General features: G+C 47.0%; 1 protein-coding gene across 5 annotated transcripts in view; it reads left to right on the top strand.

The window, feature by feature from the left end:
* The window catches only part of ltbp1 (latent transforming growth factor beta binding protein 1), a 383746-nt gene that overhangs the window by 259072 nt on the left and 99159 nt on the right, over positions 1-25515 (top strand). The gene's annotated exons all lie outside the window — the stretch shown is intronic.

Below are 25515 nucleotides of genomic sequence, written 5' to 3' on the forward strand. Positions count from 1 at the left end.
CCCAAAACATGGGCACCTTCTCTCCAACATGTTTAAATCTTAAAAGAAGAGGCCTCAGCTGCCAGGTCACCACTGTGGAGAGGGGTGTGAATATGTTGGCCTGCGGCTGAGGCTGCAGCTGAAGACAAGCAGGCAAGCAGGGACAGAGAGCCTCCAAGCCTGCCCAGAGGTAGCCTCCTGGCAGCCTCCCAGCTCTCCTCTTCCTCATTGCCTGCAGGGTCTTGGAGGTCGACTGGAAAATCCCAGTTGGCCTCCAGTAATAGGCTTTAAGCCTCTGGGAAAATGGCCTGGGGGGCGGTACACCAGCTGGCCGTGTGAAATTCCCCATCCGTGCACCTCCATGCTCTCCCCATTAGGACCTAAAAATACAGCCCAGGATCTCGAGGTCTGTATTGATCACCTAGTATTTGAGGTGTTGGACTGTGAATGGGAAATGAATTTGCTTTCGGTAAGTTGATAAAAATGGAAAACATCAGCCAGATTAGCAGCGCAGATATAGCTATTGGTGTCACTGTCCCTGGGTTTAGTGGAGGGAACAAGCAGCCAGGGTTCCCACTTGTACTTTGACCAATGTTAACGCGTGGATGTCATGATGACAGGATTTGGCCTCCCCAAAGCTACTCTGCTGCTGAATAACTTGCCTGTATTCCCTGACCAAGCTTACATTACGGCTGTATGAAGAGGCTTGGGGAGCCCACGACTCAGCAGGAGCCAGCCTTGCCCTCGGGCAGAACAGAGGAGGGAGACATAGGAAATCAGTATGGAGCAGTGGCAGAGCGGAACAGGCCAGATTTTGCAGGCTGCATTCCCACACTGTTGAATTCCTGCCCTCGGCAGCATTGCCAGGAAGAGGCCATGGCCAAGTTCATGCCCACAAGGACTGAGTGAGACCTTGCTGTGCTGGCCCTAGTATGTACCTCAGAGACACTGCCTTAAGTAATATAGTTGGCTGCTTGTGTAGGAGTGAGCTATGCAGTAAAATTAGGAAGATAGAAAAACGAGTACAATGTTATAGGGCAATGTTCCCTTGGGGAAATAAAGGATTTGACAGCACATAATCTGTGTGGTGCATTGATGGTTTTAAAAATAAAATGAAACATCCTTGATTTAGTCAGTTAAATAATTGTTTCTTCTGTTAACTAACCGTCACTTGAGTGTTCTCATTAATAGAGAGGGAGGAATAACTGGTTATACTGTAACATGCACTGTGATTTCTAAATCATTGACATCCTATTTTACTAAATAGTTTCTCACTGATAACTGGATGTTTGATAGCTTTTTATCTGGTTTGGAAATGTGAGATCTATCTTCAGGTCTCGCCATTAACACAATGCTACCACTTTGTGATCATCCTGCAGTGAGTAATCAGCTCTGATGCCATCACCTTTACTCAGTAACTCCTGATACCAACAGGTCAGGTGCCTGGAACAGTTGTGTATACCCACACTGCGACCACCAATGCATGCGCAGTTTCTCCCAGCAAGAGGGTGGGTTTGTGCGGTTTTGTTCCCTGGCCACTAATGCTGCAACTTTTAACCGCATAAATGGAATGTCAACTATCAGGTCATAAATGAGTTTTGGCTTCTGACTTATCGGGTGTTTCCTGCCTTAACAGCGCAACTACATGACCACGTCATCTCTGAAATTCTCTGAGCTCCGGCATCAATAATGTGAGTGAAGGAAATGCCTTCACCACTTCCTGAGCACTGTGCCGGTACAATAAAGTGTGCATTTGCCTAATCCATGGGGTGCGCAAAGCGGGTGAACAAGCTGGTAAGACAATGTGCAGGCAGCTCCTGCACAGCCCAGCTTGTTCACTGGGTAGGCAAAAGGGACTCTAAATCCCATGGTTGGGATTTCGCGCCCATGTTGGGTGATAGATTTTTTTCTGAAAAATCCATTTTTATTGATTTTTTTTTTACCAACTCATCATAAGATTATAAATTTGAGAGTCTGATGCAGAGTTGAGGTCCCTTTTTGCTAGTACTAGCTCCAAGATCAACCTGGAATTGTTCCAAGATTCATTTGTTATTGATTTTTGTAGAGCTTGGTTACTTACTTTTCAACGTAATTCCACTATACTCTTATTTCTCACAATGATGCCACGTTTATTTTTTATTTTACCTTTTTAAAGAATGAGGGAACTAATCCCCTCATTCATTCGGGTAGGAGACATCGCTGACGATGATGTAACTGATGGCATCTGCACACGTGCGGAAAAAGTGCTCCCCCTGGTGTTGCAATGTCAACAAATGCAGCCTTGCCTTCACCTTGGGCTTTGGTTTGCACTTTTCGGCTGGGTGAGGGCGGCCGAACGGAAAGCGAGTGGCCACTCGCTCCCCACCCCTGCTGTCTCAGATCGTCAAATCAACCAACGGGCAGCCAACTAGCGGCCCCTAGGAAGGCAGGTGGCCAATTAGCAGCGTGGAGCCGGGGAGTCTAAGCTGGGAACGTCGTGCGGCAGAGGGGCAGAGGGGTGATGCTGCGCACAAGGAAGTCAGTCACGGCTACAAATTTAAAGGCCCCCCCCCCCCCCCCCCCCCACCTCCTCCGCTCTCTGACTCTGTCTTTATTTCTTACAGAAGGCTTCGCAAAGCCAATAAATGGACTCAAAATGTCACACAAATGCTGCCACCTTCAGTAGCAGAAGCTGCTGCCGCACGCCACCCACATGCCTGGGTGGCAGGCCTTTCCTCCTGTCCTCCTGCCACCTCAGCATGCCTGCTGCAAAGCAGCCCCACACACCAAACACCCGACGAACGCAGCAGGCAACAAACAATTGCGTGGAAGCGGCCCTTTAACAAGCTCAGCCGCTTGCCGGTTGGTAAAATTCAATATGGCAGGCGGGGCTCCTGATTTCAGGGAATGCTCGCCCTCCGTTAATTCTGAGACTGCCATGATGGCGCTGTATTGCCTGACCCGATGTGGTCATGCCTACATTCACATGGGCGCGGCTCGCCGGATTAGTGGCTGTAAAGTCCAGCCCCTGTCGCGACTTCCCATTCAAAGAACTCAGTGGTCGGTGAACAGGCATTGCGAGGTCTTAGCGTCCCAATGAAATTGCTTTGTCCGAAGTTTGAACAGGGGCGTTAACAGTTTATTTCGTTAAGATCGCAACCAAGCTAATTTTGGATTAGTGTGTTAAGCAATTTTATAGCAACACAATTTCAAGGGACGGTTTCTCAGCATCAACCCAACAGAGCGGAATATACCTTTATTTCCATGGAATCTTGTTACTGGGATTTTTCTGATGCTTGTTTGGTTCACAAGTGCCCACAATATTTAGATCACTATACAGGTGGATACTGCCCATATACCAATGTACTAATAATAACAACTTACATTTATATAGCACCTTTAATGTAATGAAATGTCCCAAGGGACATCACAGGAACATTATAAAACAAAATATGATACCGAGCCACTTAAGAAGATATTAGGTCAGATGTCCAAAAGTTTAGTCAAAGAAATAGGTTTTATGGAGTGTCTTACAGGTGGAAAACAAGGTGCAGAGGTGTAGGGATGGTATTCCAGAACTTGGACCCTAGGCAACTGAAGGCATGCATGCCAATGATGGAGAAGCAATATTTGGGAATAGACATGAGGCCAGAATTAGAGGATCACAGATATCTCAGAGGATTATGGGATAAAAGGAGGTTACAGAGATAGGGAGATGCAAGACCATGAAGAGATTTGAAAGCAAGGAGGAGAATTTTAAAATCAAGCTGCTGCTTGACCAGGAGCCATTGTAAATCAGCGAATAAGGAGTGATGGGGGAATGGGACTTGCTGCGAGTTAAGAACAGGGAGCAGAGCTTTGGATGACCTCAAGTTTACGGAGGCTAGAATGTAAGAGACCAGCCAGGAATGTGTTGGAATAGTTGAGTCTAGGGGCGACAAAGGCAAGGATGAGGGTTTCAGCAGCAGATGAGCTGAGATCGGGCAAAGTCGAGCGAGTGTGGAACAGAGCGCCCCTCCCTGCCCCCGCAAAATGTTGGGGATGTTGGAAGTGTGAAATAAAAACAGGAAATGCTGGAAAACTCACCAGGTTGGCAACATCGGTGGAGGGAGGAATATTGGAACTGGACCTTACAGATTAGGCAAATCCCAAATGGGCTCTCTTGTTTGAATTAAGCTGGCTGATCTTAGTGGGGCAAGTGCTATAGTGGAACTTTAGAGGAAACCTACCCACTGATGCAATATTGCTCTCACAAATTGGATGCTTCAAGGCTTCATTTTCCTGGATCATTAATTACAAACATGCTGTAGTATTTCATTGAAAAAAAAAATTGTCCCTATGAATACTGAACTCAGAGAGCATCAACATCATAAGTGCAGACATGAGAGGTGGTGAGGCCTGTTTCCCTCTGCTCCAGATCGGAGGTCCCACCCCCAACATGGCACCTAACATTTTCGTGAGGTTGAGGGGCGGGTGGCGGAGGGGAGGAATGGGGACGGGTTCTAAGCTTGCACATCCATGGTTAAAATGCACATGCCTCAGGCTGATCTGATTTTCGCTAGTGCGAAGTCGAGAACACAACTTGTACACTTTCGATACCGGAGGAGAAGGTCTAAAGCTGCTGGAGTTCTTTGGAGAGGCAGGCTTTCAGTTTGGAGAGATAGGGTACCCTTATGGTTATGATCCAAGGGCACCTTCAGGGGAGGTAAGGTGCCCTCTGTGATTGTTAAAAGTGGACATGGATGAATGTAAGAAGTGCATAAAGTTACTGGAACTGTCAAGGACATTGGAACTGTCAAGAGAGCTGTTAAAAGGAGCTGTGAAGAGAGAAGCCAAAAGGAGCTGTCAAAGGGAGCAATCAAGTTGTTAAGGCATGTAAAACCCCTGCCCTTCAAATGTTTGAAAATAACTGTCTGTAGTGTTTAAAAAAATCAATGCTTGCTATTTCACTCTGTCTGTTGACATAAGTCTAAGAGATATCATTATAGGATTAGTGCTGCATGACTGATTTCTTGGCCTTTATCGCATTGGGGCGTCTGTTTGTTTACAGTTTGATTGACAGCTCCAAGTGGTTATAAATTCTTTGAAGTGGGGATTATGAATTTCAATGCCTATTTTTTGTACGGTATTAAATGAAGTTAAAAGTAGTGAATGGATTTTTATCGATGCATTCATGAATGGACACTTAAGAACTTTATTTAATCTCAGCATGGGTCCTCAGGTCTGCCCAGGGGGATAATGGGTGAGTTGGCATGGTGGGTGTAACAGCAAAGGGTGGTGACTGAGGATACTTTTTCCTGGGTTGGGTTTGCGAAGCGGGAAATTGTCAGGGCTCTGTACTCCCAACTCGGGAGCAAAAATTCAGGCCGAGGTGATGGTGGGATTAAGCTCAGCTGTGACATCTCTCTTAGAATCATAGAATGGTTATAGCACAGAAAGAGGCCATTCAACCGTTTGTGTATGTGCTTGCTCTCTGCTAGAGCAATTCACCTAGTGCCATACTCATACTTTTCCCCTGTAGCCTTGCAAATTTTTTCCCTTCAAATAATGATCCAAAATTCTCTTTTCAGTGCCTCGATTGAATTTTCCTCAGCCACTCTCGTGGGCAGTGCATTCCACGTCCTACCACTCATAAAGAAAGATTTTCCTCCTGTTGATGTTGCTTCTTTTACCAATCACCTTATATTGGTGTCCCCTGGTTCTCGATCCTTCCACCAATGGGAACAGTTTCTCTCTATCTACTCTGTCCAGAGCCTTCATGATTTTGAATATCTCCATCAAATCTCCTCTCAGCCTTCTCTTCTCCAAGGCAAACAGCTCCCATTTCTCTAAGCTACCTACATCCCTGGAACCATTCTGGTGAATCTTTTCTTCACCCTAATGCCTTCATATCTTTCCTGGTGTGATGCCCAGAACTGGACATAACACTTCAGTTCAGGTCGAAACAATGTGTCACACTGTTTATCATAACTTCCTTGCTTTTGTACCCTATGCCCCAGTTTATCAAGCCCAAGATCCCATATTCCATTTTTTTTCACCATTCTCGTCACCATCTTCAATGATTTAAGCACATATACTCCCAGGTCCCTCTATTACTGCACCCTTTTTAGAATTTTACTCATTATTTTGGACAGAATGATCTGCTGACAGTAATCATCCATGTTCACACCCCCAACAAGGTCAACTTGTACAAGGTACCGGAGAGCTACCAGTCTCTGTGGGACTGTAGCCAAGTCACGGGGCATGGTCTGCATGGGAACAAAGGGAGACACCAACCTGACAAAGAATCCAGATAAAATGCAGATTGGAGCCAGATAGAATGAAAGCGACAAAATATTTTACTGCAGAGTTTTCAAGGATTATGCTGTGTACTAATCTAAGGTTTTACTTCATTGGCTAATATTTCACTAAATAACCGAACACAGGTGCAAACCCTGGGTAGAATTCGGCTCCACTCAGGCGTCCTGTAAAATTTCGCTTTTTCTTGTCGCACCTTGCTAATTTACAGAAATGCCCTTTTTGACCTGAAATGACAGTGCAGGTTGTCAGAACGTTAACCCATCAACCCCGATTTCTTCAGACAATTATTGTGACAAACGCCCTTTCACAGAAACTTTTCAGCAGTCCAAGAGTTACCTTGTCTAGACGAGGAAAAATATTTGGTGTAGAACAGTCCCCCATGGATTTCTTGTGAACACCATTTGACCTAACAAGAGTTTTCAGCCCAACGCTTAGCAAACATTGACATTGTGATCGTACACCAGAGGAACAAATATGTTTTAATTTTAATTATATTTTTCTTTTGCAAGCATTCCTGGCTTCTTTTTTTTTCTTCGAATGCTAATTAGACGTAGCAGATGAAATTTTCCAGTCTGGTGAATTAAAGGGCCCGACAGGCCCTGTTAGAATTTCTTTAACCTCATAGCGAATACTTGCATGATACATCTGGTACCAAGGTTTATTAAACTTGTGTTAGACGGGGTTCCTTTCTCTTTCTCTCGTGTGCATTGATCTGACTGAAAACCGCCTTGGGCGGAATAGAATGAGCTATAGCTAATTATGTTTGCTTGCTTCGGAAAGAAAACAAAGCTTTTAATTAGCCCTGGTTATAAGATTTAAAGGCTTTTGTACCTGGTACCTTGAGGCCCTTGTGAAGGAACTGGAGTGCGATCTCACCGAAGGACGGCGCAGTAATAACATCATTGTGAGGGTGTTTGGCATTAAATCAGTCTCATGATCCTTATCTGAAGATCAAAACCTGCTAAACCCTACAATGCCTGAGCTGAATGGAGTTATTAAGCATAATCCATGCGTAGCAATTTTAAACCTATAATCCTAATGTTACCAGTTCTTTGTACAGAGCATGCGAGGGAGGCTAAGGTGTTACTTAAAGGTGCCTGACCTTTGCAACTGGGGATAACAAAATTAGCTGTGGATGTTTAATGAGCAAGCTGATAGTGAAGTAGCCATGGTAATGCACAGTCGCTAGCAATAAGGAATTTAGAATGTTTCTGATTGGCAAGCTATGACTGGTGCAGGCTATTTTAATGTACAAAGGATTTAAGAAGCAGAAACAGGGGTAGGCTCCTCCAGCCTGCTTGAGATCTTGCATGGCTGATCTGATCTTGGCTTCAGCCCCACTTTTCTGCCATTTCCCCAGAACCCTTGACTCATGTAGACTTCAAGAATCTATCTATCTCAGCCTTAATTTATCTTCAATGACTTCTCCTCCACAGCAATCTGGAACAGAGCATTCCCAGGATTCACGACCCTCTGAGAGAAGAAATTCCTCCTCATCTCTGTCTTAAATGGGCACCTCCTTATTTTGAAACTGTGCCCTCCCCCCCAACTAGTTCTTGATTCCCCCACAAGGGGAAAATCTTCTCAGCGCCTACCCTGTCAAGCCCCTCAGAATCTTATATATTTCAAAAATATCACCTTTCGTTCCTCTAAACTCTAACGGATATCGGCCCAACCTGTTCACCCTTTCCTTGTAAGAGAACCTCTTCATCCCAGGAATTATCCAAGGGAACAATCTCCGAACTGTCTCTGATGTAGAAGTATTGTGAATGATCTTTCCCTCTGTGCACCCCTGTGGGGGTGGGAAGGAGAGGGAAAAGGAGAGATTAATTATTTGTTAATGTAATATTGGAAGCTTTCTGCTAAGGTAGAGCCAAGTTTTGAATCATTAATTTTCTGGAACTGTCATTAAGTCCTCTTTATAAAAGAGCTCATTCTGCTCCGTCCTTCATTCACCTCCACTTTCCCTTCCCGTTTCTCTTAGTCTATCTTTCCTCCTTTCCCCATCTCCGTCTCCTTTTTCCTCCTCAGCCTCACTTCCTCTCTTTCTCTCCGCGCGTAAGTAGCACTTTAGTTAGATGTTCTTCTTTGCTGGCAGTTTGAGTTTTCACAGCTGCCTGCTCTGTGGGATTTTATTGTATTGAATATGTGAAGTGTGCAAATTTTTCAGATTTTGATGAATGTGCAGATGGCATCAAATGCCATGGCAGCTTGTTTGAACATCGATGGCTCGTATCGATGTGAATGTGCCCCAGCGGCTAATGCCTCAACCCTGTGAATGAAATATGCATTGGTAAATTATGACTTTTTCAGGAAAGCGGATCACATTAAAATACTAATACTAAAATGACAGCAATATAAGATTCCCATTTTTAAAAACTCCCATCCATCATATATATCATTCCAGAGCATCCCAAAGCTCACCATAAGTGTAGTTAACCTTTTGCTAATTTATAACATGCAATATAAAGATGTCTCTGTAGTGTGTGAGGGAGCAGGTGGGGATCATTCATTGGATCATTAGTTTTAGTTAATCCCCTGTCAGCTATTGTATCCAGGTTTAGAATGTGTTTACTCTACCCCCCCCCCCCACCCCCCCACCCCACCCCCAAGCATATCATTCCTTTAGAAGTGAATGGGGCCATTTTAAATTTTGATTGATTGGTTTTAAACTAAAAAGACAATCAATCTCCCTTCAGGTTTGCTTCCTGGATGAACCTGACCCTGCCTGGCCAGGACATTGACTTGTCTGTCCCTTCACCACTGCTCCAGAGAGCCAACAATGACACCCCTGGTCCAGCTTCTCCCTTTCCTTCTGCTTTACGCTCTTTTATCCAAGCCCTTATCAGCAGAGGATCTAACTGAGTTCACTATCTCCCCCCGTTCAGGGAAAGTGAACGAGAAACATTTGCTCTTTTTACTGCCTTGACCGGAGGCCTTGAGGTGCAGTGGGTAGTGCCCCTATGTCTGAGCCAGAAGTTCTGGGTTCGAGTCCCACTACAGGACTCGATGGTCAAAGGAGATGTGTTCATAGTGTGGCCAAACAGATTGAGTATCAATGTGCCAATCCTTCCAAAACACGCCAATGGCAGGTGGTATGAGCGGGAGAAGTCCCTGGTCAGCCATGTGATGGAAAGCATGTTGGAGCCTCTACCATCATTATCCATAGCTCCAGACCTACAACATGTATGTAAATGTGTATGTTACCGCAGCACTCTGACTCCCTGAGTGAGCTGTGACACAACACTTCCCTGACCGTTAAAAGTTATTTTCCCTTCATGTTCTAGCAATTCGCTAAATCTGTTTTCCTTTGATGTTAGTTTGTCCCCAGTTCCAAACACAAACACCTTTATCCTGAGACCAGCAAACATACTAAACCTTATTGAGGAAGTTTTCAACTATTCAAGGAGTAAATGTGTTAAATAGGTTTCCTTTTAAAAAAAAGTGGCTAGAAAGAGTTAATATCACGATCCTCACTGAGTGATGTGAGCGAGTATAATTAGCACAGTTTTTTGATCTTAATCCTTCTTAAATGTCAGTAAATAATAATTTATTCACTCAAATATTTTGCCAGCTCTGTTTTAACATAAAAGGGTGTTAGAAAAATGTGGATTTGTTTAATATTAAAGAAAAAAGTGTCCCATTCATAGGCCTGAGGATTTCAACTTTATTCTGCTTTCTTAAGTAGTACCATATTTAATAAACACCATATGAGTTTCTTCAGCCAGTTCTATAACCTGCTTAAACCAAGCTACGTCATCTCCCAAAAAGGGCTCATGAGCTAGCCTGGTCTTCTAGGTGAAGGAGTGGAGACAAGAACCCTGGAATCATTCAAAGAAGCTGTTGGATGTTTGGTTTGTACAGAAAGATGTTTCTGTGCTGTATTTGTTATGGGACGGTCTGGTATTTGCCTCTCCTGACAAGTCAATTGGCAGGACTTTCTGCACTCGTCCGCCTGCCGCTGCTATCTTTCTGTGCCCCTGCAAGTCAATGGGCTTCTGGCTGGGGAGCTGCCTCACCTTTGGTGGGTCCCACCCGCGATGGGGGCCGGAAAATCCCGGCCAATGCGTTTTACCGTCCACACAAAAGCAGAACACTGCAGAAGCTGTATATCCGAAATAATAAGCAGAAAATGCCAGAAGTACGCGGCAGGGGTCAGGCGGCACCGGCGGAGCTTGTGAGTTTAGGGCTGTATTTTCCACCAGATTGGCTCTTGTTGGGTTTTGGAGAGAATGAAGTGGGAAGAATGAAATGGAACAAATGAACGAAATGGGAACCTGCCATAAAAAGCAGAAAATACTGGAAATACTCAACAGATCATGCAGACCTCTGTTAAGAGATACAGAGCTCAGGTTGAGAACTGAAGATAGGTTTTAAACCAGTGGGAGGGTGGGGAGGGAGGAGGTGCAGGAAGAACAAAGCCAGAAGGTCTGTGATAGTGCGGAGGGCAGGGGAGGTTAAATAGCAAAAGATTTCATGGTGCAACAGCCAGCGAGAGTGGGAATGGATACAGTAAAGGAACAAAGGGCATGCCAAGTGAGGCATGAATGGCTACGTTAAAACCATCTGAATGCAACATGGGCCTGAGTTTTGCAGTCTCAAGGCAGGTGCGTGGTGGACCCAATCCTTCCCGAAAACGCAGCATGATGATGTTGGGAGGGTGTTATCGTGCCACCTCATGACATTTCAGACGGTGGGTGCGCGCAGGAGTCAGCAGCGCGCCCACCGCCAATTAAAGGGCCATTTAAGGCCATTTTAAACAGCAATTGCCTCTGATATAGAGTGAACGCTTTTCCGGTCAGTGCTCAGGCCACTCGGCCAGGCGGCCTTCATGTTTCTCATGACTTCTATGTCTGGAACAGGGTAAAATGCGCACAGGACCTTGGCAAGGTGAGTAAGTAGGAGGTTTGATGTGAGTTGGTTGGAGTTGGTTCTTGAAATAGATTCTCTTTTTTCTGGTCTTTTGGAGAGCTCTTTGATTTCTAAGGGTTTCTGGCAAGAGGCCCCTTGAGTGCAATCACCTGTAAGAAAAAGGGGGACCTCCTCAGAAGAGGAGAGGCCTTCAAGACCCCTTCCTCCTCTACCTGAGTTAAAATAAAGAAGTTTGGTACTTCACCATTCGTTCTTCCTCCCTCCTGCGCATTATGACTCCTCTTCTCCTGTAAGGGCAAAGTGCTTTCATAAGTCCCCCCTCCACATGCCAGAATCTACCAGCCTCCCCACCTGAGACACAGCTTCAGGTGCCCGTCACATTGCCCCACCTCACCCTTACATACATGCCAGCCATCCAGCCTAATTATTTAGTCTTTCAAGGCACAGGGGCAAGTGCCATTTTAGGCTCTGTCTTTCACACTCATGAGCACCGAGTGCTGCCACCCACAAAGATGTCTATCCACAGTTCCAAATGGAGCCACCCTGCATTCACCCTGGCAGAGCGCAGAAGCTCATTGAGCCTTTTTCTGCACTGGATCCAGTGCAGAACAACATCATGCCCGCTCACTGGGGCTGCCACCTCCGTCCAGGACTTCTTGGTTCGGTGAGGTGGCCTCCCCTTACTCCCTCGCGGCAGCAAAACCTCACGGCGGGCACTCACTGCCACCAGAAGAACCTGTAGGCAGTCATCTGGAAACCGGCAGGGTGGGGGGGGGGTGGGGTGCGCGGCAGACTGCCTGGCATGGGCTACAGGCCCAGCTGCCATAACGCTGACCGTTACACCAGAATGCCTTCCTGATGCAGTGAAACCCACTGCAAGGGGTCAATGCAGCTCCCTGAGGCTCCCGAGTACCTATTGCCAGCCTTCAGGGAGCTCGCTAGCAGCTTTTAAACCCTCCGCCCGCACCCTGTGGTCCCAGCGCCAGCCCTCTACCCGCCCTCACCGGCAGCGCTGAGCCTCTCTCCGCGCGTGTTTCACGCTGGCCGGCTGCCAATTGGCCGCTGATTGTGCTCCCACACCACGCTAAAAAATCAGGTCACGAAGGGATAAAGAAAGAAACAGGACAAGACCAACCTGGCAAAACGAAAAACAAACAAAAAAAAATCACATCGAGCAAGATGGAGGCAGAGGTTAGGACCTAAAGTTGTTGAATTTAATGTTGAATCCAGAAGGCTGTCGAGTATTAAGTTGAAAGATGAGGTGCTATTCCTCGAGCTTGCATCGAGCTTCACTGGAACACTGTAACTTGTATTTTTAATCACACTTTTCGTGACTTTAGGACATTCCAAAGTGCTTCGCAGCCAAAGAAGCACTTTTCAAGTGTAATCACTGTTGCAAAATAATACAATAGCCAATTGGTGTGCAGCAAGATCTCACGAACAGCAATGAGACAAATGGCCAGATGGTGTTGGTTGAGTGGTGAATGCTGTCCAGGATCCCAGGAGAACTCCCCTAGACTCAATGGCGAGTGTGCAAACTCTGAGCCAAGCCAGAGTTTGCACCAGATTTTGGGTACTCAAGACATTAAGCTAAATCCTCTGGTGCAGCTGGAGTGCGTGGTGTTGGGGAGTGGACTGGTTGGTGAGGGACAGGCCCCAGATGAGGTGGGGGAGGAGTTGAAGGTGTCATGTTTCAATCTGTCCTTTGCTATCTCAACTTGCCTTAGATCAGGCCTGGGAAGTCCTCTTCCCCTAGAGAAGAGAATGAGGAGAGGCAATAGGAACTAGACGATACCATCTTTAAGGGAGTGCAGGAGCAGAGAGATTGGTAAAAGAAGTACTCAAATATTTGAAGATGGAAGGACAAGTTGAGAAGGCTATTAAAAAGCATAAGGTATCCATGGCTTTATAAATCATAGGGCATAAAATCAAGGAAGTGATATGTTATCGCTGGGAATATTGTGTCCAATTCTTGGCACAACACTTTAGGATGGATGTCAAGGCCTGGGAGAGGTGTAGAGGAGATTTACTAGAAGGCTACCTGGGATGTGTGACTTCAGTTAGATGTGGAGAATAGAGAAGCTGGAATTGTTCTTCATGGAGCAGAGATGGTTAGGGAGCTATTTAAAAGGGGTGTTCAAAATCAAGAATGGTTTTGATAGAGTAAGTAAGGAGAAACCATTTCCGGTGGAGAAGAGTCAGTAACCAGAGGACACTGAACCAAGGTATATGCAAAAGAACTGGAATTGAGATAAGGAGACTTTTTTTTTTACTACTTATAATCTAGAATGATTGGCCTGAAAGGGTGCTGGAAGCAGATTTAATAATAATTCTCAAAAGGGAATTGTGTGATTACTGATAATGGAAAGATTTTTAGGGCTATGGGGGAAAGAGCAAGGGCGTGGAACTAATTGGCATCTCTTTCAAGAAACCGACGCAGGCACTTGGGGACAGATATCCTCCTCCTATCGATTCCATTGCTATAACGTGACCAGATAGCGACGACTTTTCTAACAAGGGAAATAAAAGCAGCGGCACTCTAGGATTAATGTCACCTCCTGTCAGTTCTATGAGGTTTGATGAAAAGAGGTTTAGCTTGGATTTGAAATCAGGAGGACGCTGGTGAAACAGTTAGTTCAAGCGATAAACACCTTATTCAAAAGCGGGACTTATCAACGACTGTAGAATATTGCGAAGTTGACGATGTGGTGTTTTAAGTTAGGAGGTTTACCCATACACCCTGTCCTAAATGCTTGATTTTCATATTCTTACTAACATACGTCTTTTGCATTTGTTGCTAACTGTTCTTGTTTAACTGAGTTGGATCCCACTGCACAATGGAATCGTTATTCATTCTGTCGTCACTCTTGTGTAACTGTCCCATATGAGAAGACTGCTGGGCCTGATTTTCCCTCATTGATCACCAGCATTGGCCTTAACACACTGATTTTTTGCGCTCTGAGACTGAGTTGAGAATCTTTATTTTACTCTCGGTAGTGCACTTCTCAAAATTTCAATTTAATTCTGATTAAAATGAACCCACAGACTGCGGTTAGTGTCATGTGTGCCATTCTGTGGGCTGTACGTGAGAATTAGCTGCCCTGGTGGAACTCAAAGAAGTGAAATCACCAGCTTTCTCCACAAAATAAGTATTTTGCAATCAAAAACAAACCTGGATTCAAAACAAATTAATGTAAAACCTGACAATAGCTTACTGCCGTTACCTTCTGTATTAAATGTCCTTGGTTGAATTGGGAATGAATATCGAAGCATTTTTAAAATCTGCTTCAAAATGAGTCATTAAAAAAGATCAGATGACCCAGCAATGGAGTCAGTGCACAAGTTAAGATGCTGACCCATCTAACTGCTGGCTGCCATATTCCCCTCGCTTCATCCATTGCATCGTAAAGATTGACAGAAGAGGAAAAAGCAAGAAACTGAACTGGACTAGCCATATAAATGCTGTGGCTACAAGAGCAGGTCAGAGGCTAGGAATCCTGCAGTGAGTAACTCACCTCCTGACTCCCCAAAGCCTGTCCACCATCTACAAGGCTCAAGTCAGGAATGTGATGAAATACTCCCCACTTGCCTGGATGAGTGCAGCTCTAACAACACTCAAGAAGCTTGATACTGTCCAGGACAAAGCAGCCCACTTGATTGGCACCACATCCACAAACATTCACTCCCTTCACCACCAATGCACAGTAGCAGTAGTGTGTGCCATCTACAAGATGCACTGCAGGGATTCACCAAGGCTCCTTAGACAGCACCTTCCAAACCCACGACCACTATCATCTAGAAGGACAAGGGCAGCAGATAGATGGGAACACCAGCACCTGGAAGTTCTCCTCCAAGTCACTCATCATCCTGACTTGGAAATATATTGCCATTCCTTCACCGTGGCTGGGTCAAAATCCTGGAACTCCCTTCCTAACAGCAATGTGGATGTACCTACACCACATGGACTGCAGCGGTTCAAGAAAGCAGCTCACCACCACCTTCTCAAGGGCAACTAGGGATGGGCAATAAATGCTGGCCCAGCCAGCAAAGCCCACATCCTGTGAATGAGTGAAAAAAAAGGTATTTTTTGACTTTGACCAGGATGAGAATAGTGTGCGCCCAGGGGAGTTGAGTCCTGTATGTTTGATGTTAGCCACATCTCCCATTGAATGTCTGCATTTGGTGAAAGAGTATCTGAGTTGATGGCAGACTACTGCTCCGAGTGGGTGGCACAGATAGCTCTCAAAAAGTACAGAATGAGGGTGGTTGTTCGCTGTACAGACATTGATGAATGTACGGAATACAGCAGTATCTGTGGATCTTGAAGATGTGAAAATACTGTCACCTCTTACAAATGCTCTGCGGATTGCCTGGTCTAGCTAAGCTACAGGCACCTGTGATGGTGAGCTATACCAAAGAAGGGCTGTGGTGGGTGGTAGGGTGGAGTGGGGGAGGGGGGTGTTGTTGTTGGTGGGAGTGGGGGCGCTGCCGAAGGCTGCCTTGTGAAGCTACCTTTCATGCTTTCTCCGGTAGACAATTGTCTATGCTCAGCAGGTCTGGCAGCATCGGCGGAGAAGAAAAGAGTTGACGTTTCGAGTCCTCATGACCCTTCGACAGAACTTGAGTTCGAGTCCAGGAAAGAGCTGAAATATAAGCTGGTTTAAGGTGTGTGTGTGGGGGGCGGAGAGATAGAGAGACAGAGAGGTGGAGGGGGTTGGTGTGGTTGTAGCGACAAACAAGCAGTGATAGAAGCAGATCATCAAAAGATGTCAACAACAATAGTACAATAGAACACATAGGTGTTAAAGTTAAAGTTGGTGATATTATCTAAACGAATGTGCTAATTAAGAATGGATGGTAGGGCACTCAAGGTATAGCTCCAGTGGGTTTTTTTTTTATTTTATATAATGGAAATAGGTGGGAAAAGGAAATCTTTAAATAAAAAAAAAAACCCACTAGAGCTATACCTTGAGTGCCCTACCATCCATTCTTAATTAGCACATTCGTTTAGATAATATCACCAACTTTAACTTTAACACCTATGTGTTCTATTGTACTATTGTTGTTGACATCTTTTGATGATCTGCTTCTATCACTGCTTGTTTGTCGCTACAACCACACCAACCCCCTCCACCTCTCTGTCTCTCTGTCTCTCTATCTCTCCGCCCCCCACACACACACCTTAAACCAGCTTATATTTCAGCTCTTTCCTGGACTCGAACTCAAGTTCTGTCGAAGGGTCATGAGGACTCGAAACGTCAACTCTTTTCTTCTCCGCCGATGCTGCCAGACCTGCTGAGTTTTTCCAGGTAATTCTGTTTTTGTTTTGGATTTCCAGCATCCGCAGTTTTTTTGTTTTTATAATTGTCTATGCTCAGTGCTTCTATGTTTATATTGATGTGGAATAACACTCTAGCTGTATTGCAGAATACCTTCTGTGTCTAATAATAAATATTCCTTGTTTTAATGGTGTGCAGCAACTGAAACATTGCTTAGATGTTATATTACCAGTGCAACAAGCTTCTCTTTGGTCCTAAGATAAAAGCAAAAAAACTGCGGATGCTGGAAATCTAAAACAAAAATAGAAATACCTGGAAAAACTCAGCAGGTCTGGCAGCAACTACGGAGAGGAACACAGTTAACGTTTCAAGTCAGCCCTTTCTTCTGAAGAAGGGTCATACGGACTCAAAACGTTAATTTGGTTTCTCTCTCCACAGATGCTGCCAGACCTGCTGAGTTTTTCCAGCATTTTCTGTTTTTGTTCCCTGCTACAGGGTTGGTTTTAGGGTACAGCTCTCCTAACTTGGCGGGTGGTTAAGAATTGAAATCTTTTCAGGGGTGCGTGACCATAGAAATGTGCGAATGCTGAATAAAATATGAATCTGTATATAATCCACCAGCGCTCCATTCAGAGGGTGGAAGGAAGAAGCGAATGTCTTCAAAGCTGTTGCATGCTCGTTCATGGCAGTTAAACAGACTCCAGTTACTTTGCAGCTGATTCAAGGTCAGGAACGCAGATCAGAAATGTTGTGTGTAGTGGGACAAATGTCCTAATGAGCAGCACCATTTCAGGCACAGTTTGATGTCTGCATGTGTGGTCTGCAATTCAGATGCGCAGTAGAGAGACCATACGACATAGGAACAGAAGTAGGCCATTCGGCCCATCCAGTCTGCTCTGCCATTCAATGAGATCATGGCTGATCTGATAATCCTTTGCTGCCTTTTCCCCGTAACCCTTGATTCCCTTACTGATTAAAAATCTGTCTATCTCAGCCTTGAATATACTTAATGACCCAGCCTCTACAGCCCTCTGCGGTAAAGAATTCCACAGATCGAGTACTCCCTGAGAGAAGAAATTCCTCCTCATCTCAGTTTTAAATGGATGGCCCCTTACTCTGAGATTATGCCCTCTGGTCCTAGACTCTCCCACAAGGGAAAGCTCGCTGCTGCTCTTGGGCCCTTCTGTACGAAGCAGATCTCGGCTCAATGCTCTGGTTAGCTGTTACATAGGAGGGATTTTGTACACTCTCCGTTGCACTCTCAGCATGGATTGTAAGTTGGCACATCTTACATCCAGCATCTGGATTTCCATTTCCAACCTGCTGCATTGTTGTACCTAAATTAGAATCGAGATGAATGATGTTCAATTAAAGTGCATAGATTCTCTAAAATGACTTTGAGGATATTTCTGATTTCATTTTAGAAGCTTACTGACGGCTGCATATTAAAGTAGGTACTTCTAAGAATTTAAGCTGCTCGCTTTGAGACAATAATATGAATAGCTCTGGTTTTAGAAAAAAAAACAGCATTGTGTGGGGCAGAGCAGGATTTTCATTAACTGATCCTTAATCATTGAAAACTTCAGTAATTATTTCTTTGGCAATATCCTGGCTTTAAAAAAAACAGAAAAATCTGTTCTGTGATTAACTGCAGTGCCCTTGAGTGGGAGAGGGAGTTATGGAAAAATCAACTTGTTCTGTTTCTCCTGATCGCCATCCAGTAACTCTGGTAGCACAGCGGTGATCTCCTTCATACCCACCAGACAGATTAGCTTAAAAGCGGGGCTGTGGTTTCATTGTACGACTGTATGACAAGGAACTGTGAAACATTTCTGTTGTGCATTCCATATGATGCCATTTTAATTGCAAATTAGTTTTAATTTCTCCCTTCCTCGCCCGAGGATATTGACATATTTGCGGGGGAAGCATTTCATGTCTCTTTATTTTCCTTCAGTATTCCACACACACACACACACACACCACCCCACCCCCCACCACAACCGCAGGTGATCATTAATCATGTGTCGGCCTTGGCTGGCGAATACTGGTGGCTGATTTGGCTAAGGGCAAGAATTTTCTTTTGACGTTGCAGTGTTATATTCCACACCCCATCTGCCACCTTCTCAATCATCTTTAGCTTTACACCATAGCTCTAACATAAGGGCTGACAGGCAGTCTGTTCCCAGGGCTAGGATGTTGAGGTCAGTGAACAGGGGGGAGGGAGAGAGAGAGAGAGAGAGAGAGAGGTGGGGGGGGTGCGTGGGAGGGTGGGGGGAGGAGGGTGGGGTGAGGGGGGGAGGGGGGTGTGGCAGGGCCCACTCGCCAACGTGTAAAATGACGCCTGGCAGAACTCCCGACCTCACCCCACGTCTTTTCAATTTTCAGGTCGGCGGGGGGGCAACCGAATCAGCTGTGCACCCGCCAACCTGTCGACGGCCTATTGAGGCTATTTAAAAAGTAATTCAAGTAATTAATGGACCTGCCCGTCCAACCTTAAGGTTAGTGGGGCAGGCCAGGCTTCAGAAAAAGCCTGAAACCTCATCCACGGGCGGAATGAGGTTTCATGAGAGTTTTACAAAATGTAATACAAGTTTGATTAAAAGCGATGGACACGTCCCAACTCACGTGACAGTGTCACATGGGGGACGTGTCAGAGAAATTTTATTTTTTGTACATTTTTGACCATTTTTAGATTTGGTGCCGATCTCCCTGAGGCAGCACTTAGCCTCAGGGAGATGAGTGCGCTCCTTCACGCACATGCACAAAAGATCGCACTCCCGGCTGAGGGAATCCTCCCCCCCACCCCCTCTGACCGCATGGGGAGCACATAGCGCTTTCTGGCGGATGTCACGCTGGGTGGGCCTTAATTGGCCGGCCCATGTAAAATGGTGGTGCACCCCCACTTGGAGGTGCGCCTGCAAGTGCCCGCTCCTGCACTCCCCCCTCCCCCCCTCCCCCTCCCCCTCCCAAACGGGGGAAAAGTCTTCCCCAGGTCCCAGGATCTGGATTTAATGTCGGCAGGTTTGAAGACATGGGGCAGATGTTAAATCCAGTGGACAGCCTGCCTGCCGACTACATCTCCCCACTCCCACCGGAATTATACCAGCAACGGGTCGGGGTGGGGGTGTCATTGGATGGCTCACCCACCCAGGAACCAATTGAGGCCCTTAAGTGGGCAATTAATTCCAAGCAGCTAGCCTGGCAGGTTTCCTTACACAGGCTGGTGGTGGGGGTAGTGGTGGGTAACCCCCCTTAACCGCCCCTTGAGCCCATCTGGTGCCACCTCCACCCCCCCCCAAGGTGTAACCTCCACCCCAGGTTCCCCTGCCCCCTGGCCCTTGCCCCCACTCGCCATCCCCACCTCGCTGAGGCACTCCGCCCCCACCCATCCTATCCACACTTACCTCTCTCCAGGGATCCAGCGACAAGTCCTGGTGAAAGCCCCAGTGTTTTACTGCTGATGACCCACTCTTCCCAGTGGCACTGGCCGCATTGGAGATCTCCTGGCCTCTCATTAGCTGGCAGCTCCCTGAGGTGGGACTTCCTGGCCTGAGGTCAGGCACCGCGATCGGTGGGCCCGGGAGCGGCTGGGAACCGGAACGCCGACCACGGACCGGCCCCCGACAGCGATTTCATGCTGGCTGGCCAATGAATGGTCTAACAACGCGCTAAAAAGCTCGGTGCGGAGTGGGGAAGGGAAGAGGGCGGTACGATGAGGTCACTGGCGGTGTGGTTGAGCGCTGCGAGAGAGCTCCCTGAAGGCACACAGCCGCCCGGGGCGGTGGGGGGGAGCTTCAGATCTTCAAACGATGAAAGAAAGGTTTAAAGGGCTGCAACGAAATACGTCCATGCATCACAATCAAGCACCGGAAAATATACCTTATAAAACTGCCGCCCACAGCTATCTCTTTTTGTTTTATTTCGTAATGGAGATTTCATCCCACCCTTGGGTGAGATTTGATGATAAATGTAAAGGCCGCCTGGCTGATTCACCCGACCTCCAGCTGTCAGGTCGGGTGAGCCACGAAAAATCTGAGACAATTGCTCTGGAGTGGGCTAAACGGTCGGCGGGAGCGCTTCTGACTTTAGCGCGTGCCCGTCGAGTGAAATATCTGGCGCCATTTTACGCCCGCGGGACCTAAAATTCTGCCCCCTGGTCCTGAAGGGGGTGGTCCCGCCTCCAGCCTATTAACTGCCAACTGACCATTAAATAGCTGCGAGGCAGCCGTTCCTCCTCTGGGCAGGGCTCTAAATCCAGCCCCAGGCCTCGGCCGATGCCACTTGCTGAGACCGAGGAGAGATGGGAGAAGATGGCGGGAGTTGGGCTGGAATATTGCTACTGGATGGATGATCCAGCTTTGCCTATCGGCAACATCTGGACTGTGCTTGGGTGCCTCCTTTTGACACGATTGAGATCTGTAACTGGCTTGACACAGAGAGTGTTCAGCGCAGTTTGCCCTCCTGACTGGGGTGTTCAAAACGGTCTAATAGCTTTTGCATTGTACAACAATGGAAATAACCACTCGTCTATATGTTCCTGGAAGGTTACAAAGGCATTGGTTGATGTTACTTCTCAGAATTAACCAAAGAGATGTTAGGCTAAGGGAGATGTAAAAGATCCATTAGCCCTATTTTGAAGAAGACCATGGACGTTATCCCCAGTGTTCCTGGCCAACAGTTATCCAATGATCAGCATCACTAAAAGCTAATTATCTGGCCATCATCACATTGCAGTTTGTGAGAGTTTGGAGTGCACAGACTGGCTGCTGTGTTTCCTACATTTTGGGAGCTCTGGTGGTCGTGAAGAATGCAAGACTTTTTTATTTCTTCTTTACCAATTTAAAAAGCACTTAAATAAACCTCCTGTAACAGCTGGAACCATGGTCCTAACCTAATCTGCCCAGCAGGAAGGGTGATAGGTTTGTGTTGGACACTTGCTTTACCCCCTGCCTGATGTTTCAGAGAGAAACACTTGAATGTTCGGCCAGGGTTACTGGATAGTGATCAGGATCCAGCTGGCTTTCCCTTCCATGGAGCGTTAGAGTTAATCAAAGAACTGATGAAAATGCTCTCCTGTTTTGTTAATCGAGGATATAATTAAAACGAATAATACCTGCAGTTTTCAATGATTAAGGATCACCAGAAATCCCCTCAGGCAGTTAATATTTATGTGCTAAAATATATCAGTGTTTTAAATGTATTTCTGACCCACCCAGAATATGACATGTCATTACATTAAAACAAGTTCCTATGTAAATACATTGGTAGGAAAAATACAACCACATATATAATTTATAACAAAAATGATTATAATTCTCCACAAGTTAGGTAGCCTCCCAATCAGGGGTCTCATCTTAGAACCATGGAATGGTTACAGCACAGATGGAGGCCATTTGGCCTTTTGTGCCTTTGCCAGCTCCCTGAAAGAGCAAATCAGCTAGTCCCGCTCCCCTGCTATTTCACCGTAGCTCTGTACATGTTATCCAGTTTCCTTTTGAAAGTCACGACTGAACCTGTCTCCACACTCTCAGATAGTACATTCCAGATCCTAACTATTGGCTGTGTAATAACAAATTTCCTCATGTCATCATTGGTTCTTTTGCCAATCATCTTAAATCGGTGTCCTCTGGTTCTCGTCCCTTCCACCAATGGAAACAGCTCTCTCTATCTACACGATCTAGACTGCTCGTTATTTTGAACGCCTCTATCAAGCCTTCTCTCAACCTTGTCTTCTCTAAGGAGAACAATCCCAACTTCTCCAATCTATCCACGTAACTGAAGTCCCTCATCCCTGGCGGTGCCCAGAATTGGACAGAGTACTCCAGCTGAGGCTGAACTAGTGTTTCACCAAAGTTCATCATAACTGTCTTGCTTTTACACTCTATGCCCCTATTTACAAAGCCCAGGATCCCATGAGTCTCTGTAATCATTTTCTCAACCTGCCATGCCACCTTTAACAAGTTGTGCGCATCTACACCCAGATCTCTCTGTTCCTGCATTCCTTTAAGAATTGTGCACATTATTTTATATTGGCAGGAATTTTCCGGACCTGTTGGCTTTGGGCATCATGGCAGGTGGGAAGTGGGGGGGAGCGGGGGGGATGTGGGATGGGTGAGACAATACGGCAAGAAGGCCAAAAATCGGTTTTACGCACCATGAAACCAGTTTGCGATTGTCTGCTCCACCCGTCAATGGCGGGCGCGCTTCCCACCGCCGCACATTGGGAACATCAGTTTGCAATTGTCTGCTCCACCCATCAATGGCGGGCCGCACTTCCCACCACCGCACGTTGGGACTGTCAGTTTTTAGTACACTTGCATCTCATTATAAACCCTGTTCACTGGAATCATCCCCCCCACATCGCATTTACCTCCCACGGGGGCGTGACTTCAGAACAGCGCGCTTCACGACTGCGTTTAAAAGGCATGCACCTGGCGAGCTGAATTTCGAGGGAAACTCGGAGGTGAGTGAACACAACCTTGTGCAGTGCTGGCGAGCATCGCCCACAGGGCATCAAGGAAGGGGATCGGAGGGCTCAGACAAGTCACTTTCAGTGCGGTGCCAGGGCGCGGGCTCCAGTGCGGGTCTGCCTGGGGTGGAATGGGCAGCACAGACTGAAGGAAATACTCAAGCACGTGCCAGGGTTGTGGGGGGGTGGGGTTTGAAGAAAGTGGCCACACACTTGGAATAGCTTGTCAAAAGTGAACATTCTTCTGAAGCTTTTCTGCCCACTCAAGCAACGCAAAAGCATGAAAGGGCCACCAAATGCTCCGGAACATTTCAGCCCTCGGGTGCAGACTGCAAAACGATGTGTGTTTTAGGGGGCAGCAGAACAATTGGCCGACTGGGCAAGTTGTAGAATCCCCTTGCTAAAGGTGGCCATGGAGCAGTCACTGGTGGAGGCACTCACAGCCCCGTGCAATGCCTTTATTAAGACATGGACCATAATCTTTGCGTAGCCTCTGTGAATATCTGACTCCTGTCTGGCCGGGGGCAAGTCGCTTGCGCTCTGTGATCAGAGCCGTATCATAGAGATGCAGCCAAGAAACTTTAAGAGCATCTGATCCTTTGTCAGCCTCAGCGGCTGTCCCCTTCAGGAGCACAGCATCACTGGCCACAGATGCTGAAGAGATGGAGGGGGACCAGTCTCACCTTAAAAGTGTTGAGAGCTCACAGAGAGAATGACAGAACTCCGTGTCGCCTGCCCACAACATTCTAGCAGAAAAAAGCAGCATCGAAGTGCAGGCATCACTAACGTGTCCAGTGAGTGTAAGGCCGGACCATCACTCTAGCCTGAAGGTTACACACTGCACAAGGAAGAGGCCCTGGACTGAGTTACCTGCCTTTATCTTGTGCAGGAACCAAGGTTTCAAATCTGAGTGACATGAACACTGCTCATCATAACAAGGAGCCATAGGCAGGGAGACATTTTGGGAATTTATTTACAATAGTGAACATTAAGTACAAGTGATTAACACCCATGCCCAGGCTCCAAAAGAGTTACATCTTCTTAACATTCCTAACCCTGACACTATGTCTTGGTGACGTAGACATCTACAGCGGAGATGGAGGCAGACTGCTGACTGCCACGCCCTGTCTGTGATGACCTTCATGGGTGTCCTCTGGAGGGATGAGACCTGGAAAGCCTCGGCCTGCTTTCACGTTCCTGCAGTGTGGCGGTGGCACCCTCCTCGGCCTGTGAAGCCGGAGCTACTGGGGTAACAGAAAGAGGAGATTGGAATGAGCCAGACACGCCGGAGTTACCTGGGTGGATGGCCCTGGGGGGTACAGGTTCTGATCCTCCTATGGGTGCCCCAGGGAGTCTGGCTGACTCCTTGAGAAGAAGGGGAAGCTGGACTGTGATCGAGCTGCCCCATGCCCCTCTCGTGTTGACATTGTTGGAGGCCAATTATGGCAACAGCTATGGAGTTCAGCCTGTGCAGCAGTACAGGATCGATGTCCTGGACCAAGGTCTCCATGGCGGCTGCCATCCCACCAGTGTTGACCTCGGTGCGTTGGCATGCCGGCGCTATCACCTCAGACTGAAGGCGGACAGACTTCTCCATCGGGCCTTGCAATCTGAGGAGTGCAGCGGACATCCCTTCCTGATGTTCCTGAGCTTGCCTTTGTAACTCCAGCAACTGAGAAATGACCAAGTCCAGAGGCTCCTCATCTGACTCGGACAGCGGATTTCTGGCCTCCAGCAGACCTCCGCATGCTGGAAACCTGGGAGGTCCCTGCCGTTGCCTACTGTGGATCAGACAGTGCGATGTGCTCACCAGATTGTGATCCCGAAGCTACTCTAGAATTAGGTCCCACCGAGGTGTGTGTCTCTGCGCTGGTGGAGGGTGTGGGTGAGCGCTGTGATGGGTCTTCAATTAGGGTGTCATCAGATTCTTTTTCCAAGGGGCTTGAGTCGAGGGCCTAGGTCACGGATCCCCTCAGCTGCTTCCCAGATGTGCCTGCGAAAGCAAGGAGAGATAATTAGTGCATGGCAGGGACTGCGGAACAGGGGAACTCACTCACAGCATGGTTGTCTGATGCATGTTGCACTGCTGGACCCTCATTTGGTTGGGCACCGTCGACCTCACTGTCAGCAAGGGACCGGTCCAGATCCTCGCCGGCCAGCTGGATGACTCTAGTCTCAAAACCTGTGAGGACCTTGATGTCAGGTCCCTTTTGTTGTCTGCTAGTTTGTCCTGCATGAAAACAGATGGAGAGAGTATAAGCGGGACGCCTGCCAGGCCAGATGAGAAGGATGCCTGGCATGTGTGGGTGGTGAGTGGTGCCATGGACGGGATGAGGACACGATGAGAGTGATGAGAAGAGTGACTTACCTTGGTGGAACAGGGGGGATCATGCATCCTCTTTCTGCACTGGGTGGCTAACCTCTTTTGCAGGGCGTAGGTGCTGCCCAGCACTGCCACCACCTCCCATGCTGGATTGATGACCCTACTTGATGGTCTTTGCCCAGAGCAGGGGTAGAGCATTCACGGTGGGCCTCCTCTGCATCCAATAGGTGCCTGAGGGAAGCATAGCTAAATTTGGAGGCCAGGATGTTTCCTCCCTTTGGCAGCCATGACTTTGCAGCAGCATCTGATGCCTT

The sequence above is a fragment of the Carcharodon carcharias genome, chromosome 2, assembly GCF_017639515.1.
Source record: "Carcharodon carcharias isolate sCarCar2 chromosome 2, sCarCar2.pri, whole genome shotgun sequence".
In the NCBI taxonomy this organism is placed as follows: domain Eukaryota; kingdom Metazoa; phylum Chordata; class Chondrichthyes; order Lamniformes; family Lamnidae; genus Carcharodon; species Carcharodon carcharias.